The sequence below is a fragment of the Notothenia rossii genome, assembly GCF_949606895.1.
Source record: "Notothenia rossii genome assembly, chromosome: 11".
Taxonomy (NCBI): domain Eukaryota; kingdom Metazoa; phylum Chordata; class Actinopteri; order Perciformes; family Nototheniidae; genus Notothenia; species Notothenia rossii.
In genome coordinates this window covers 7,585,379-7,598,985 of record NC_136910.1, presented here as the reverse complement: position 1 = coordinate 7,598,985, position 13,607 = coordinate 7,585,379, and the positions used below count along the sequence as shown (strand labels likewise).

The window sequence follows — 13,607 nt, the reverse complement described above, 5'->3', positions numbered from 1 at the left end:
CTTAGTTTCTTTCCACCACTGGTCTCTAAGGGACACATAATGTATGTTGTAGTTATACTTGTTCCTCAAAAAAAGAAAATCATAATACAGTATATTTGATGCTAGGTGCGTATCACAGCTGAGCCACCTGTATTATCTTTAAACTCCACTAGAGGGCACTGCAGTACAGAGAAAGGTGCTTATGTGAATGCCTGTACGTGAGCCTGTTGTATGATGATTATAAAAGATAAATAATGTCAGAGACAGTATAAGAACCAAGAACTGAGAAGCTCAGTTGTATAAACTCCAGCATCAGATTAATATCTCAGCCTCTTCTTCTCCGGATGATGTTTCACGGTAATGTTGTTTCATGATTACACAAAGCTCTGAGACACTGCATTGTTTTGGACATCCTGTACAAACAACTTGAATTCCAAAACATCCTTCATTGTGTTTGTGAAAAAGCTCCCAGTGGCCAGAGTCCAGTTTATAAAGAGGTTCCTGTTTGTTTACATGCAGCGGAGGATTATGGGACAGTGGGCCACACCACCTCTACTACATAGGAGCAAGATATACAGAAGTATTCGTTTTTAAAATCTTGCTGTTTTTAATATATACAGTGGGGCAAAAAAGTATTTAGTCAGCCACCAATTGTGCAAGTTCTCCCACTTAAAAAGATGAGAGAGGCCTGTAATTCTCATCCTAGGTATACCTCAACTATGAGAGACAAAATGAGAAAAAAAAATCCAGAAAATCACATTGTCTGATTTTTAAAGAATTTATTTGCAAATTATGGTGGAAAATAAGTATTTGGTCAAAAACAAAAGTTCATCTCAATACTTTGTTATATACCCTTTGTTGGCAATGACAGAGGTCAAACGTTTTCTGTAAGTCTTCTCAAGGTTTTCACACACTGTTGCTGGTATTTTGGCCCATTCCTCCATGCAGATCTCCTCTAGAGCAGTGATGTTTTTGGGGCTGTCGCTGGGCAACACAGACTTTCAACTCCCTCCAAAGATTTTCTATGGGGTTGACATCTGGAGACTGGCTAGGCCACTCCAGGACCTTGAAATGCTTCTTACGAAGCCACTCTTTCGTTGCCCGGGCGGTGTGTTTGGGATCATTGTCATGCTGAAAGACCCAGCCACGTTTCATCTTCAATGCCCTTGCTGATGGAAGGAGGTTGTCACTCAAAATCTCACGATACATGGCCCCATTCATTCTTTCCTTTACACGGATCAGTCGTCCTGGTCCCTTTGCAGATAAAAAGCCCGAAAGCATGATGTTTCCACCCCCATGTTTCACAGTAGGTATGGTGTTCTTTGGATGCAACTCAGCATTCTTTATCCTCCAAACACGTCTAGCTCAGGGGCGTCAGCTGACCCAATACTATACAGGGGCACAACAGGGGCACAGAAAAAAAAAATGTTTTGCAGTTATTTCTTTGAAAAAAGCATGGGCACAGATAATTAATGCAAGCACGCGAGCAAACATTTTTTTGCACTTATTTATTATAATAAAGTGTCATAAATAAATAGTACAATCAGATTGTTATTTTCTGCATCATTAAATATCTAGCCTACCTGAACCAAACTGAATTGAATTGGCCTACTTGTGAACTTAACTGTATACAGTATCTCTAAATCACTAACTGATGAAGGCAAAAGAGGCACAATGAATCTTCATGAAATATCTGTCAGCAAACATGGACTTGAAAACTGAAAACTGAAAGAGAACCCCCCATCCTATGATGGTGTGATGGTGACTATCCTATGAGGTGTGTACATGGTCAGAGAGATGGGAGAGGTCTATGTTCATTTTTTTTAAAGTAAACTGTAACGTCTCGGTTTCAGTTTTGCAAAGCTATCAATCAATTGACAGTGGCTTAACTTGGAGAGTGCTCCTCTCTCAACAGACATGATGGCAAGATGGTGGAGTCTGTCTTGCCCCATTGTGCTTCTTAACCACGTGTGGAGGCGTCTCAGCACGCTGAATGTACGTTCACAAGTGCAGCTGGACACTGGAATGGTCAGAGATATCTGAATGACCTGTGTCAATGTTGGGAACATGACATGATCCAGCAAACTGAAAAGACATTGCATGTCAGTGATTGGAAGGCTTTCCTGCTTTCTGGCCAGATAGTTTTTAGCCACCAGCACTTCCTCTTGCTTTAGATCCACATTATAATGATCTGCCAGACCTCTGAGGTCCTCCTCACAGAGAAAGTTGCTAGATCCTGGATTACAGGCCTGAACACCTTTTAGAACTGTGCTGTTGAGAGATGAAAAACGCTGCTCCATCTCAGCAACCATCCTGTCAAGGCAAGGTAGATACACTGCGGTTCTCAACTTCTCGGCATTCCCTAGGTCACTCGCTGCCCCACAACTAGACTCGACTACATACTCCTCCATGCGTCTCTGCTTCTGCCTTTGTCTTGGTACAGCACATGACTCAGGGATTTGGTGTGTTTCGCACAAGGCCTTTGCGCGGTCATAAACCTCAGCTGCTTTGTCATCAGTGCGCATTTCTTGTAGAGTGGCGCACACAGCGCATTTGAACTCCTCAGCTTTTGCCAGGTCCACAGTTTCACTTTGTAGGTATTTGTGTAGACTTTCTGTCACAGACAAAAAAGTCTTGAACATCATCAATAGATAAACTGTGGAGAACCTTGCAAGGTTGGCATGCAGACCCACAGCCGTAGGGTTGCTGATATTGGACAGGCACGTGAGAACTGCTGGGAAATTCTCTATCATAGCGTTGATAGACCTCAGCTGGCAAGACCATCGGGTCTTGGACAGCTGTACAAGCTCAGAAGCTTGTAAGCCAAGCTGTTTCTGAGTCTCCTTAAACTTGTCATGGTTCACAAGGGAGCCAGAAAAGAATGTATAGACATTCTGCAGGAGGTCAAATAACTTCCTGGCCTCTGGTATGGCCAGACATGTGGAACAGAGCACTAAATTCAATTGATGTGCATAGCAGTGCACATAAATGGCCATGGGATGGTTCTCTCGGAACTTTGCTTGGACCCCTCCAACAGCCCCACTCATGACTGAGGCGCCATCATAAGCCTGTGCAACCACCTTCACATGGTCTATGCCATTCAACCTTAGCTGTTGTTCAATGGCAGTTGTAATGGACTCCGCGTCAAAACCCTTCAAATCTACCATAGCTAGTAAATGTTCTTGCACACTCCCCCCAGCAACATATCGGACACACACAGCTAGCTGCTCAGTGCTGCCATCTCTTGCTTCGTCAGCCATCACTGAAAACATTCCAGCCTCCTTAATGTCTTTACTGATAGCTTTTGTTATCTCCTGGGCACAGCACTGAATTACTTCATTTTGTGATGAAGGTGACAAGTATGTAGTGTGTGATGGTGCTGAATATGTCTGAAGGAAAGGGTCGAACTCTTTCAAGAGGTTCATGCATTCCAGAAAGTTCCCCTGGTTGTCGCTGGACATGCCCTCATCATGGCCACGGAATGGGATATTTTGTTTTCCCAAAAACTTGGTAACAGCCACAACCCGGCTGAGGTACTCCCGTCTCTCTTTTATTTCATGCTCACTGGCAGAATCCAAATGGTCGACAACACTGCCATGAGCCTCACTGGCTTTATAACTACACCAAGACTGCATGCTTGCCTTATGTGCTGCTGATTTCTCATGCTCTCTATAGACATCCAGAGCTTTTTTCCAATTTTGAAAGCCAGTGTTTACAAAGGTGTCATTCTTCAAATGTTTCCCAAATATTCTACAGGGAAAACAAAGCGCTGCATCTTTAGCCTTGGAATATTCCAGCCATGTAAAGCTTTCAAACCAGTTGGCGTTAAATGATCGATTCTTTGCACCAAAGTTGTGCTGGGGATATTTTTGACAACTTAACTTGGTTTGGGCCAGACTCCTTTCCCCCAAGATCACTTGTATGTCCCTCAAGATTGTGGACACTGCTTTTTTCTCTTGCCCCCAGTCTAATGTTCTCTGCCACTGTGGCAACTGTTTTCTCAGTCTCATCTCTGGGGTGTGATCTCTCCGGCCTGTCTGTCTCTTGTTGTCCTTCCTTCTCTCTCTGCCTTTCCCCTGCCTCAACCAGCTCAATCTCTTCTTCCCTCTGACTCTCCTGTCTGGTGCAACGTACAAAAAAATCATATGCTCAATAGTTACCTCAGATAACCATTAAAAGTTCAAATAACATTCATCACATCTATAAGTAGGGACATTTACAGTAGCTAACTACATTGTCAGCTGAGTCTCACTCTCACCTGTCAGTGTCATCTCTCAGTGTCATCCCTTCCTGTGTCCCTTCAATCTCCTCCTCTCCTCCTCTGCACTCTGCTGCACTGAGTCTTGAAACAACATGAACATATTACAGTCTAATGTCTGCATTTTCATTATCTACATTTTTACATATGCAGATGTAAGGTTACTTGTGTATAACCTGTTTGCAGTTATTCCTAATTAATATTAAATTAATAGCCATATCACCTCTGCTCGTGCTCATCAACATCCCTCTCTCCTTCACCTCCTCCGACACTCTGCTGCTCCTCTTTGTCTGGACAGATATGTAACTGTTAGGCTAGTGACCAGTGGTGAACTCAACTTGTGGGTTGTTACCTAAAAGTGGTTTGGGTTGCCTTGTTACCTAGCTTACCTCTCTCATTTCTCCTTGCTGCTTTATCCCTGCTCCGAGCGAATAACTTTCTGATGTCCATTTACAAGATACTAAATACTAAAATACAGAATACTATCAAATCAATCAAATCGTGAAGTGATAAATAATGGGAAACCAACGCCGGAGCTAAAAGGTATGTTTCAAAAGACGGTTAGGATAACTCCATCGACTACTCACGTTCAAAGCCACATTTCTTTGAAAATGTTTCACCTCAATAATAGATTTCGTGATTTAAGATACTTGGGTTTATATATTTCTAAATCTGACACTGAAACTGTCAGTGCCTCACCAGCCACGAACCTCAGCGCATGTCACTGCTATTCACATCTCCATCCATTTAGCCTAGTCTATTATGTTTTATAAATTATTAAAAAGTGCTATTTATACAAATCACATAACATTTAACAGTGTAGCCTATACGATTAGCTTCCAGGCAAACTCATTAAAATATATAGCCTACTCCTGTGTGACCTTCACTTCTAAAACTAAGATTATGTTCATCGTAAAATTACGTTGCTTACCAGATTGACCGCAAGCTTTATTTCATGGTATCCTGAACTACCAAGGCAAAACACGCATCAACACTACGGGTTATCAGAAGGGACAAAAAACATTCGAATAAACAAATGAAAGCAGCGTGTGCTGAATAGGACTAGTCTTATGCTGTGCAAGAGAGGTTTACAGTAGCAAAATTGAGTTCGCATTGTTAGAAATTAAAATCAATGTTTTGATGGTATAATGTAGCTTAAACATACCGTCAGTTTAAACGCTCTTTTATACTGAAAAACCAGAAATTCTTGTGCACAAGCAGTTAAGCTTTTATTCTGAAAATCCTTCATCTACGGTTAGCATGTAGCATGTGGCTAATATACGATTTCCTAGAGATGAATTGAGAAGCGAAATGACTTGGTGTGGTGAAAACCGAAACCTACTGATTTAACACTACAACGATAGATGTCGAGATACTACCATGTTGAATATTAAATGAAAGTACAGTTTATTTGAATACATTATTGTTTACAGACGAGAGTAGCATGTGGCAACATCCGGAATGACCGGAAACCAAACGAGCCGAGAAGTATTGTTTAGAGTATTGATTACAGCGTTTAGAATGTGTTAAATGAAAAGTGATGAAAGAGAATATGAGGAGAAACGGCGTGTTAAGCATATATTGAATGTGAAAAGAACCTATCCTCTGTTTAAATGCAATAACGGACATTGGAGACGAGGTGAGCCGGCTGGCGGGGAGGAGCCAGCAGAGGATATATATAGCAGCGCCGGAGGAGAGATCCGCTGTCTTCTTCTTGCTCAGGAGAACCAGATCACAGCTGTTTTCTGCCGGAACAATATTCTGTCTGTAACACTACCGCGCCTTTTTTAATTAAAGTATCCCATTTGAATCTTTTCAGAGACTCCATTTAGTCTCATTTTAAAGCTTCTCTCCTGGACGCGAGAATATAGAACATATTTAACAGCATTGACGGCCACAATGCTTGTAAAAGACGCTCCGTGCAAAGGGGTTATAAAGTTACCAGACACACGGGCAGGCAAGTGCATAGAGTTACTAGTCCGATAGGAAAGTTACTAGACCCGGGCGTGCGGGCGTGTCGCCATTTCGAACCCTGAATAAATTAATAAATTAATAAAAAAATCAGTGACCCAGGCATACCGGGGCACCTCAGATCTACAGGGGGGCACGTGCCCCCGTGAAAAGGGTCTCGCGACGCCGATGGTCTAGCTGAGTTCTCATTCATAACACTCCGTTCGATGTCTCACTATGGGATGCGCCTCATCCGCGGAGCAAACAGAAGCATCAATCTCATTACGCCAATCCTGATTGGCAGGTGATCTTGACGTCAGCGTCAGGGAATCCACCCCCTATAAGTAGCTTGCGCTACGTCGTATGCGTCATTGAAACACCTCTTCTCGCTTCAGAGCACATCTCTATATCGGTAGCCGGGCTAGCTTAACAGTCCACAGACTGAACCCAAGCTAACTTCAGTTGCCGGGCGCTCGCCGGCTACTTTTATGCTTCCGCAAGAAGACTGTTAGTATTAACATACCAGTTAATACTACAAACGACCTCGCCGTTTTTCATTTTTCCGGACATTAAAAAGGTAAGGTTTTGACTTTTCAAGCTAGCAGCACACCTGTTGCCTCCCTCACGTTTTTTCTTTTCTTCTCACACCAGAGAAGAATAGGACTAAAAGAATATTACCACACCAGGTAATATTCTTCGAGAAAAAATCCTACGCCGTCCTCTTTTCTTCGGAACTAACGACAGGTTGGAGAAGATTTTTTTCTCGGTGAAGTACCTGCTACGAGCGCGTCCTTCCCACGTCGCCATAATGGCGAACAAGATGGACACGTCTCTCCCTCACACCAGAGGAGTCAGGGAATCGGAGGCTCGGCTCTGCGGCTGCGGGTTGAAGATTTCGGACGCAGACTCACACCAGGTCTGCTCGTCCTGCCTCGGGATGCAACATGCCCAGGAGGCTATCGACAACCCTGGCTCATGCGGGCATTGTGCCCGTTTCACCATAAAGAGCCTCCGCCGACGGCTAGCTCGCCAAGCTAGCTTGTCGGGTCAGGACCCCCTCATGTCCCCTGATTTGCCGGACGGAAATCAAGACACGGGGGCGTCCGCCACAGAGATGGAGCCCCGCACTGTGTCGGTCTGGAGCTCATCAGCAGTGGCAGCTGCAGAACCTGTCAGCGTGCCGCGTCCAGACTAGACATCCCATGGCCCGAAATGGCCAAGGAGACCTCCAGGTCCCGTTACGAGGGGAAAAATGTGCCCCAAGCAACGAGGACAAAGAGGCAACTCCTTCCGGTCCAAGAACAAGGAGGACGAGGCCCTCCACCTCTGTCTCCCTCGAAGGGTCCAGCCGCTGCCTCCACAGCGGCAGTCCTTCGCACAAGCTACCTCAACTGCTCGGTTCAAAGTACCGAAGCAGCAGAGGTCACAGCCTGCCCCGAGTCCCCAGCCCAGGCAGGAGAAAGAGGGCGAGTTGGCTTAGAAAATCTCCGGTTCCGGCTGAGGTCCAGGCGCAGCCAACCCAGAATTTCGGCCAGCAGTCGGGCGGCCTGACGGCCTCCTCTTCTCCCCTCCGTGACAGAGCTGGAAGTCCACGGTTCCCCAGCTCCAGATGTGTTCCCGCTGCCTCGAGAGATGCCTCAACGCCATCCTCAAGTCTGCAAAAACACATGTCACGATATTGTTATGTTCTCTCTTATAAACCATTTTCCGCTGACGCATCCAGGCTTCAGGCCGAGGGCGCAGCTCAAAAAATGAAATGAAAAACAATAAAACCAATAAGCAGTCCGCCAATTGTTCCCCTTTTGAGAGCATCTACGGCCTCTCAAAAGGCGGATAATAGACGGGTCTGTGAAGGCACCACCGCCACGCGCATGCGCAGTGACGACTGGGGTTATAAAGCCACCACCGTCACGCGCATGCGCAGTGTCAGTGGGGATTGTCGGAATGGGGTACCACCGTGTTCAGACACTAGAGGGCCCCATAACACAACAAATAGAGACTCGGAGGGTAAGAGACGTGACATCTCCGCTGGCTCTAAGGAGCAAACAGTGGGAGATGCTCACAATGTCTGCTTGGGTTTTCAAGACAGTAACAAGGGGCTACAGATTCCAATTCGCTGTCACCCCCCCCCCCCCCTCGCTTCTCGGGCATTCTGTATTCACAAGCCCAAGGAGAGTCAGCCCATATTCTAGAGAGAGAGATTCTCTCACTTCTAGAAAAGAAGGCTATATCTATAATACCCGCCGAGCAGAGTCAGAGCGGCTTTTATTCCAAGTATTTCCTCGTTCCCAAACGGGGAGGGAACGGAATTCGGCCAATACTAGATTTGAGGGCTCTGAACAAATATCTAAAAATATACAAATTTAGAATGCTCATTCACACATCTTTGCTGCGTCTCGTGCCACAAAACGACTTTACACCAGTCGACCTGAAAGATGCGTATTTCCACATCCCAGTATATTACCCACACAGGAAATATCTGAGGTTCGCATTTCAGGGGATCTGTTACGAATACAGAGTACTTCCCTTCGGTCTGTCTCTCAGTCCAAGAGTGTTTGTACGATGTACGGAAGCCGCGATAGCCCCGTTAAGACAACAGGGTATTCGCCTGGCAACCTACCTAGACGACTGGCTGCTTCTCGCAAAGTCGGAACAGGAGGCTATTACGCAGACGAATGTCCTCGTAAAGCACCTGCTCAACCTGGGTTTCATAATAAACACAGAGAAGAGCATGTTGTGCCCAACACCTGAACTCGGTGCCCTTTACAGCCCGCCTGTCAGCGGAGAGAGTGAAAGCTTTCAGAGCTTGCCTCGCTCATTTCCAGCTGCGCAAACATGTTCTTTTCCGATTATGCCTGCGGTTACTGGGGCTCATGGCGTCAGCCATCCTGGTCGTATGACTGGGACGCTTACACATGAGGGAGTTTCAGCGCTGGGTAGCTGCTCTAAAACTGAACCCTGCGCGTCATGGCGCGCGGCGAGTGATGGTTACTGTGAAATGCGTAATGGCACTGCGCCACTGGCTGCATCCGACCTTTCTAGTACGGGGCGTTTCTATGGGTGCTGTCCTTTCACGGAAGGTGGTCACCACGGACGCATGTCTGACAGGCTGGGGAGGTATTTACGAAGGTCGTCCGGTGAGGGGTCTCTGGAGCAGAGACCTCCAGCGGGCGCACATAAATTACCTGGAGCTTTTAGCGGTGTTCATCACCCTAAAACGCTTTCTGCCTTTTCTCAGAGGACACCATGTCCTCGTGAGGACGGACAATACGACCACAATATCGTATATAAACCGACAAGGGGGTTTGCGCTCTCTCCAGTTACACATGCTGGCACGCAAACTGATCTTGTGGAACTGCGGCCGTCTCCTCTCTCTGAGAGCGACGCACGTACCGGGTGTAATGAACCTCGGGGCAGACCTGCTGTCCAGAGGTGTACCACTATATGCAGACTGGACTCTACATTCAATGGTTGTGAGCCAGCTGTGGGTGCGTTACGGCCGAGCCGCGGTAGATCTGTTCGCATCAAAAGAAAATGATCACTGTCAGCTTTTCTTTTCAATGCGCGATCAAAACGCACCGTTAGGCGTGGACGCGCTCGCGCACATTTGGCCTCCGGTCCTCCTGTGCGCGTTTCCACCCCTGGCGCTGATACCCCCAACTCTGGCCAGAGTGAGGGAACAGCGCCACACAATGATCCTATGGGCCTGGCCCGTGAGTGGTACAATCTGAATAGAGTGGGTCTCCCGCAGAAGGTGATAAACACTATTCAGAGTGCGAGAACTTCCTCCACCAGGTCTCTTTATGACTGTAAGTGGAGGGTGTTTGAGGAATGGTGCCTTCAAAAAGGGCACACCTTTTTTCAATGCCCTGTCGGAGTGATTTTATCATTTGTACAGGACTTAATTGAAAGACACAGAGCTTTCTCCACGATCAAAGTCTACCTGGCTGCCATTGCTGCATGCCATGTGGGCTTTGAGGGTAAGATGGCCAGCCAGCATCCTTTGGTCTGCCGTTTTATGAAGGGAGCTCGCAGGCTCCTTCCTGTTTCCAGGTCACTAGTACCCTTATGGGACTTGACAGTGGCTTTAGATGGGCTCACTCGAGCCCCATTTGAACCCCTGGAAGAAGCTGACATGAAGCACCTGTCACTCAAGACAGTGCTGTGACTGGCCCTGGCATCCGCCAAGCGAGTCAGTGACATTCATGCGCTATCTGTACATCCTTCATGCACTCAGTTCGCCCCAGGGCAAACGAGAGGGTTGCTGAAGCCCAACCCTGCCTTTATACCTAAGGTGGTTGGTTCATGTACCCCAATTGACATTGAGGCATTTCTTCCGCCGCTGTGTCCCTCCGGGGAACAGCAGCCGAATTTGCTATGTCCAGTCCGTGCTTTACGCACTTATATGGACAGATCAAAAGAGTTTCGTCATAATGACCAAGTCTTTGTGTCCTGGGCTAACCCTCAGAAGGGCAAGCCTGTTACTAAGCAACGGCTCTCTCACTGGATTGTGGAGGCAATTTCTTTGGCTTACACGAGTCAGGGTCTGCAGGCACCTTCGGGTTTGCGTGCTCATTCGACTCGTGGTCTGGCTACATTCTGGGCTTCGTTCAAGGGTGTCTCCATCCAAGACATTTGTGCAGCTGCGAGCTGGTCCTCGCCACTCACTTTTGTCCGCTTTTAAAGGCTAGACGTCTCTGCTCCCAGTGTGGCCCGAGCAGTGCTGGGCACCCTGTTGAGTCAGAGCTCTACATGTTAAGTTCTGGTTGGTTTGGTGATTTTCGAGATAAGCTCGTCTGGCAATAGCAGCAACAATTCGATTGATTGTCATGAACTTTTATCCAGATGTTCAGGATGCCAAGAGAAAGTTTCCTCGTGACTTTCATGATCGTCTGACATTTTATCTAACACGATCTAATCTAGCTAGATATCATAAACATCGAATTAATGGTTTGAACTTTTTGCACCAGCTGGATGTTGATTTGCGAATTAATGGCTTGAACGTTTTGCACCAGCTGGATGTTGATTTGTGGTTATAATTCTATCACAACAACCATTTGAAGGATTGTCATGAAATTTGTAACCGACATTTTCCCTATATTATTTTGTGATCCCTTAACTCATCTAGCTCCATCATCACGTCAACATTTGTGCCGGTGCTAGTAAGCAAATATGAATATGCTAACACTCTTAATTAAGATGTTTAACATGGCGAGCATGTTAGCATTTTTACTGTGAGCATGTTAGCGGCATATTAAGAGTCCTCAAAGAAAGCAGATCCCACTAATCGCATAAAGTTAAACACCCTGAAAATCATTAGCTAATGTTCTTTAAAGGATCTGATAGCTACCTCCGTCCTCCTTTGAAAGTATAATCCAAATGTTTGATATGATTGATAGTGTTAAAGACACTCTGTAGACGCATGTGCTGTTATCAGTGTGTACCTTGTATTATAAGAGTCATCAGGATCGTTGTCGTCTGATAAGAGATGATGGAACGTTGTATTTCATATCCTAACTTAATATCTACACATAATTAGGATATCATGTCCTTTGTTAATGTGTGAAAAAAACAAGATTGGTTGCAAATTGAGATGAACCAATCACAAAAAGGATAACACTTGCTTTAGCCAAACTACTGGGATGAACCATACATTCTGTGAATCTTGACACAAATTCTGTATCGGTGCATAGTTTTGTTCAGGGAAAAACATGCTCAGACGCTGGCTTTGACAAATAGCTGCTGTCGCTTGTTTTTTTTTTAATATTGCATGATTTAACGCAGCTGGAAAAAAGCTACACTACACACCCAGACAACAGAAATCGCCTGGATGTGTGATACACTGTAGAAACCCATACTGCAGCAGAGCAAGAACACCCTGTACTTACCTTCCTGCCCTCTCCCTGACCTCAGACATTATGTCATCTTCATCCACTGCCTCAAATGCGCAACTAAGGTTTTGTAACCCTCAATTACCTCGTTCATTCATTTTTTCCACACTAACACTGATGATGCACTTTTCAATCCACCAATCGCAGTATTAGAGAGGTCACATTTGTGTAAAGTCTTCATGAGTAAACTAATTATTTATGTTTATCCTGGACCGTCATCTTTTGGCAGCAGATTAGCTGTATTGAAATCTAAATCCACTGCGCATCAGGAAAGAAAGCATGAGCAGCTCACTGCTGTTTTATGCTCTTATTTACACACATGCCTGGATTGCTAGTTGAAAAACATAACTCTAACCTCTAAAAAGGTATCATCTAGACGTGTGAAATATATATTCTTTCTCACAGGTGTACATGATAAAATGAATGATGACTGAATTCCAATTAGCTGCTTTGGTTTTAGGGTCCTTGTATTGATTTACTGCCTGGGATGCTGGAACAGAACAGAAGCATTGTGAATGTCACACACATGACAAGTGAAAACACACCTGTGCACACTGACAGTGGTGTGCAGGGGCTTTCAAATGTTTAATATGGTCCTGCCTGACGTGGCCCACTTTTTTATTTTTGGCAACACCTGAAAGATTTTCCACATCCTCCTGGATACATATGTTTTTCCTTATCATCTAATCTATACACATGACATCTCTTTCACATCTGTTTGTACCGGGAGAGGGATCCTTCATCTGTTCCCAAGGTCTTCTCTGTCAGCTGCAAGAGTGTAAGGACAGAGGGTGTCATATGCTATACAGTAATAACGTTTGATATATTAAGGATTTTGCATAACAGGACAAATGCATCATGCAATTTGAATACAGATTCAGCTGAACTGTATGTAGGTTAGGAAATGGCACCCGCAGTGTACACACACACACACACACACACACACACACACACACACACACACACACACACACACACACACACACACACACACACACACACACACACACACAGCATATATGTCCAATAGTGTGCAACCTATGCCTGTCTGTGGAGATTGGATGTTCGGGATCTATCAAAGCCTCTCCACACTTCACAGAGTTCCATCAAAGGAAAGCCAAATTCAATTATAGTGCCCGAGACTGCAGGAAAACTACATTCTCAGGACACACACACACACACACACACACACACACACACACACACACACACACACACACACACACACACACACACACACACACACACACACACACACACACACACAGAGGTTAGTACTCATTGTTAGCTCCATTCCAATTAGTCTCCAGGCACCTGCTGCCCTTTACACAAACTTCTTTTTAGCCACTGGCTTTGTTATACAATAGAAAGCTGGAAGCAGTACTCAGGTCTTTCAGTTACTGTAAATAAAAGAAGCCATACTCAAATGTGAAGTAAAAGTCCTACATTCAAAATGTTACTTAGGTAAAACTACAAAGTATTTGCATCAACATCTTTAAGTAGTTGTTATTGCAGAATCATTCATAGTA

General features: G+C 45.3%; 1 long non-coding RNA gene across 1 annotated transcript; it reads right to left on the bottom strand.

Annotated features, from left to right (window-relative positions):
• Positions 1 to 1,348: 1,348 nt before the first annotated feature.
• On the bottom strand, positions 1,349 to 6,371 carry LOC307025502. Its single transcript, XR_013804180.1, has 3 exons — positions 4,461 to 6,371; positions 4,238 to 4,321; positions 1,349 to 1,368 (listed from the first exon to the last, which is right to left on the bottom strand). It is a non-coding gene; the product is annotated as an uncharacterized lncRNA (long non-coding RNA).
• Between the last annotated feature and the right edge of the window lie 7,236 nt (positions 6,372 to 13,607).